We start from the raw sequence: 5,000 nt of genomic DNA, 5'->3' as shown, positions 1-5,000 counted from the left end.
TAATCATTACCTCGGGTTCCGAAAACCAACAAAATAGAACCGAGGTCCTATTCCATTATTCCATGCACACAGTATTCAGGCGGGCTTGCCTGCTTTAAGCACTCTAATTTGTTCAAAGTAAACGTGCCGGCCCACCGAGACACTCAACAAAGAGCACCCTGGTAGGATTTAAACGGGGTCCGCCTCGGGACGCGAAAGCACCCCTTCGGCTCGCCCCACCGGCAGGACGTCCCACGATACATGCCAGTTAAACACCGACGGGCGGTGAACCAACAGCGTGGGACACAAATCCAACTACGAGCTTTTTAACCGCAACAACTTTAATATACGCTATTGGAGCTGGAATTACCGCGGCTGCTGGCACCAGACTTGCCCTCCAATAGATACTCGTTAAAGGATTTAAAGTGTACTCATTCCGATTACGGGGCCTCGGATGAGTCCCGTATCGTTATTTTTCGTCACTACCTCCCCGTGCCGGGAGTGGGTAATTTGCGCGCCTGCTGCCTTCCTTGGATGTGGTAGCCGTTTCTCAGGCTCCCTCTCCGGAATCGAACCCTGATTCCCCGTTACCCGTTACAACCATGGTAGGCGCAGAACCTACCATCGACAGTTGATAAGGCAGACATTTGAAAGATGCGTCGCCGGTACGAGGACCGTGCGATCAGCCCAAAGTTATTCAGAGTCACCAAGGCAAACGGACCAGACAAGCCAATCCGATTGGTTTTGATCTAATAAAAGCGTCCCTTCCATCTCTGGTCGGGACTCTGTTTGCATGTATTAGCTCTAGAATTACCACAGTTATCCAAGTAACGTGGGTACGATCTAAGGAACCATAACTGATTTAATGAGCCATTCGCGGTTTCACCTTAATGCGGCTTGTACTGAGACATGCATGGCTTAATCTTTGAGACAAGCATATGACTACTGGCAGGATCAACCAGGGAGCTGCGTCAACTAGAGCTGAGCAGCCGGCCGCCCGGGAGTGTGTCCCGGGGGCCCGCGCGAACACGCAAGCGTCCGCTCAATTATTCTGCAAACAGGAGGAGGCCGAGCTCCCCTGCACGATACACCTCGAAACCCTCTCAGGTCCCGGCGGCGCGCAGCGCCGTCCTAGGTACTTGGTCGGTTTCGAGAGAGGCGCAATCGCCCGGAGTTAGGCGAGTAGACGGTTTTAGTGCGAACACCCTTGCTCCCAACTGAGCTTGCCGCTGCCGACAGAGGCCCGGGAGCGTGCTGTCGTGGCATTGCCGGCGGGAGACAACACGCGCCACCTATGGTGACCGGCAGCTCCAACGCCAGCGCCACACAAGGGCAAAGCCCCACTTGGGTGCAGAAGCGAACTCTCCCAGCACAGCGCACGCGCCAACACGTCCGCACAACTGCGATACAAACCACCTGCGAGAACCGCTGGGGCGACCGAGCAGCAGACGGCGTCGCGGCGCCGAGTGCCAGGCGGCGGCGCATCCTCAACGCACACAGTCCTCAATCAGACCAGCACACTGCAGATGTCCACCGCGCTTCGCACCGGGCTCGGCTGAACCAACTTTGGCCGCCAGGCGCCGCGTGCAGGGTGCGCCGCAGCGTAGCTGCGCCGCCTGCCGGGCCCGTCGGCTGGCGCTCCTGCCACTCGGCGCCCCCCACCAGCCGCCTGTTGCGCGTGCGCCCACGCAGCGCGCGGCCAACACGCCGGGCGGCCCCCCTTCACCGGCCGGGAACAGTCCCACCAAGCCACCGCCGCGTATCGCTTCATACCCACATGGGCCTAGTCACGCGTGTGGATGTGGCGGGTACCGCTGAAACAACCGGTTAATAGCTGTACCGATCGTCGCCATCACAGATTCACCTCCAGCGTGAACAACCGCTCAACAACGGATTTCCAGTTCATTTGCGTATCTTGGGCAGTAAACGTAGATGTCCACCTACATTTGCGAATTCAACAATTCTTGCATGCCAGGATGTCATGTGTCACGACACGCTACATCAGACCACATACACACTGCGACATGTGCAGAAGAGAACACGTGGAAGGTGGCCCGCGCACGTATGCGATGTACCTTCCGCGATCCACTGTCAACCGGCATCTGCGGCATGTCCCAGATATGGAACGCGGTCCACCAGGGTAGCACTTTGTGTGAGGCAATACGACAAAGTCGGAATACACGCGTCACTACATCAGACGGCTCACGCTGACCTGACCTGACCTGACTCACCGCACCACCACCCCCAGCGACCCAGGGTGACATACAATGCGTTCGTACGTTCCTCCCACACGCCTCTACGGCGTACCACAGTGCAACCTAGCTGTTATTGGGAGACGAGACAAGTAGCATCAAGCACAACATATGGAAATTGAGATTCGACACCGTTGGGCACAGCCAGCGTACGGTCACACGTATCACACTACTTCACTCTGTACGTAACGACCGATGATCGGTACAGCGTGTGGGTTACGCGTACGACATCAGCGGACAATGGACACAGACCATACCACGACGTACACTGAGGGCGTCGACATCTGAATGCAACTGAACAGCTGCGAGGCTCATTTAACACTCAAACGCCAGACCGACCAGCTTGAGAGGACAGAGACACAAAGAGGGGGACAGAGGGGGACAGAGGGGGGGGAGGGGGGGGGGTCGGCGATATAGTCCTATTGCAGTACAATTGACAGTGGATAGCAGGAATATGTGGAAAGTAAGCAACACTCGCAAGACATCTACATGAGGATAACAACGACACCAGAGATTCCGAGCAGTGAACTATGTTAGGCAAAGGGACAACGTGGGTTAGGTTAAGGGACAACGTGGGTTAGGTTAAGGGACAACGTGGGTTAGGTTAAGGGACAACGTGGGTTAGGTTAAGGGACAACGTGGGTTAGGTTAAGGGACAACGTGGGTTAGGTTAAGGGACAACGTGGGTTAGGTTAAGGGACAACGTGGGTTAGGTTAAGGGACAACGTGGGTTAGGTTAAGGGACAACGTGGGTTAGGTTAAGGGACAACGTGGGTTAGGTTAAGGGACAACGTGGGTTAGGTTAAGGGACAACGTGGGTTAGGTTAAGGGACAACGTGGGTTAGGTTAAGGGACAACGTGGGTTAGGTTAAGGGACAACGTGGGTTAGGTTAAGGGACAACGTCGGTTAGGTTAAGGGACAACGTCGGTTAGGTTAAGGGACAACGTCGGTTAGGTTAAGGGACAACGTCGGTTAGGTTAAGGGACAACGTCGGTTAGGTTAAGGGACAACGTGGGTTAGGTTAAGGGACAACGTGGGTTAGGTTAAGGGACAACGTGGGTTAGGTTAAGGGACAACGTGGGTTAGGTTAAGGGACAACGTGGGTTAGGTTAAGGGACAACGTGGGTTAGGTTAAGGGACAACGTGGGTTAGGTTAAGGGACAACTTGAGTTAGGTTAAGGGACAACTTGAGTTAGGTTAAGGGACAACTTGAGTTAGGTTAAGGGACAACTTGAGTTAGGTTAAGGGACAACTTGAGTTAGGTTAAGGGACAACTTGAGTTAGGTTAAGGGACAAATTGAGTTAGGTTAAGGGACAACTTGAGTTAGGTTAAGGGACAAATTGAGTTAGGTTAAGGGACAAATTGAGTTAGGTTAAGGGACAAATTGAGTTAGGTTAAGGGACAAATTGAGTTAGGTTAAGGGACAAATTGAGTTAGGTTAAGGGACAACTTGAGTTAGGTTAAGGGACAAATTGAGTTAGGTTAAGGGACAAATTGAGTTAGGTTAAGGGACAACTTGAGTTAGGTTAAGGGACAACTTGAGTTAGGTTAAGGGACAACTTGAGTTAGGTTAAGGGACAACTTGAGTTAGGTTAAGGGACAACTTGAGTTAGGTTAAGGGACAACTTGAGTTAGGTTAAGGGACAACTTGAGTTAGGTTAAGGGACAACTTGAGTTAGGTTAAGGGACAACTTGAGTTAGGTTAAGGGACAACTTGAGTTAGGTTAAGGGACAACTTGAGTTAGGTTAAGGGACAACTTGAGTTAGGTTAAGGGACAACTTGAGTTAGGTTAAGGGACAACTTGAGTTAGGTTAAGGGACAACTTGAGTTAGGTTAAGGGACAACTTGAGTTAGGTTAAGGGACAAATTGAGTTAGGTTAAGGGACAAATTGAGTTAGGTTAAGGGACAACTTGAGTTAGGTTAAGGGACAACTTGAGTTAGGTTAAGGGACAAATTGAGTTAGGTTAAGGGACAACTTGAGTTAGGTTAAGGGACAACTTGAGTTAGGTTAAGGGACAACTTGAGTTAGGTTAAGGGACAACTTGAGTTAGGTTAAGGGACAACTTGAGTTAGGTTAAGGGACAACTTGAGTTAGGTTAAGGGACAACTTGAGTTAGGTTAAGGGACAACTTGAGTTAGGTTAAGGGACAACTTGAGTTAGGTTAAGGGACAAATTGAGTTAGGTTAAGGGACAAATTGAGTTAGGTTAAGGGACAAATTGAGTTAGGTTAAGGGACAAATTGAGTTAGGTTAAGGGACAACTTGAGTTAGGTTAAGGGACAACGTGGGTTAGGTTAAGGGACAAATTGAGTTAGGTTAAGGGACAACTTGAGTTAGGTTAAGGGACAACTTGAGTTAGGTTAAGGGACAACTTGAGTTAGGTTAAGGGACAACTTGAGTTAGGTTAAGGGACAACTTGAGTTAGGTTAAGGGACAACTTGAGTTAGGTTAAGGGACAACTTGAGTTAGGTTAAGGGACAACTTGAGTTAGGTTAAGGGACAACTTGAGTTAGGTTAAGGGACAACTTGAGTTAGGTTAAGGGACAACTTGAGTTAGGTTAAGGGACAACTTGAGTTAGGTTAAGGGACAACTTGAGTTAGGTTAAGGGACAACTTGAGTTAGGTTAAGGGACAACTTGAGTTAGGTTAAGGGACAACTTGAGTTAGGTTAAGGGACAAATTGAGTTAGGTTAAGGGACAAATTGAGTTAGGTTAAGGGACAAATTGAGTTAGGTTAAGGGACAAATTGAGTTAGGTTAAGGGAC

General features: G+C 50.4%; 1 non-coding gene across 1 annotated transcript in view; it reads right to left on the bottom strand.

Moving 5' to 3' along the window:
* The window catches only part of LOC126328333 (small subunit ribosomal RNA), a 1,893-nt gene extending 949 nt beyond the window's left edge, over window positions 1-944 (bottom strand). Inside the window, exon 1 of the ribosomal RNA XR_007561840.1 lies at window positions 1-944. This exon is cut by the window's left edge and continues 949 nt beyond it. This is a non-coding gene — a ribosomal RNA (small subunit ribosomal RNA).
* Window positions 945-5,000: the final 4,056 nt, after the last annotated feature.

The sequence above is a fragment of the Schistocerca gregaria genome, unplaced genomic scaffold, assembly GCF_023897955.1.
Source record: "Schistocerca gregaria isolate iqSchGreg1 unplaced genomic scaffold, iqSchGreg1.2 ptg001120l, whole genome shotgun sequence".
NCBI lineage: Eukaryota > Metazoa > Arthropoda > Insecta > Orthoptera > Acrididae > Schistocerca > Schistocerca gregaria.
This window is presented reverse-complemented; position numbering and strand designations above follow the sequence as displayed.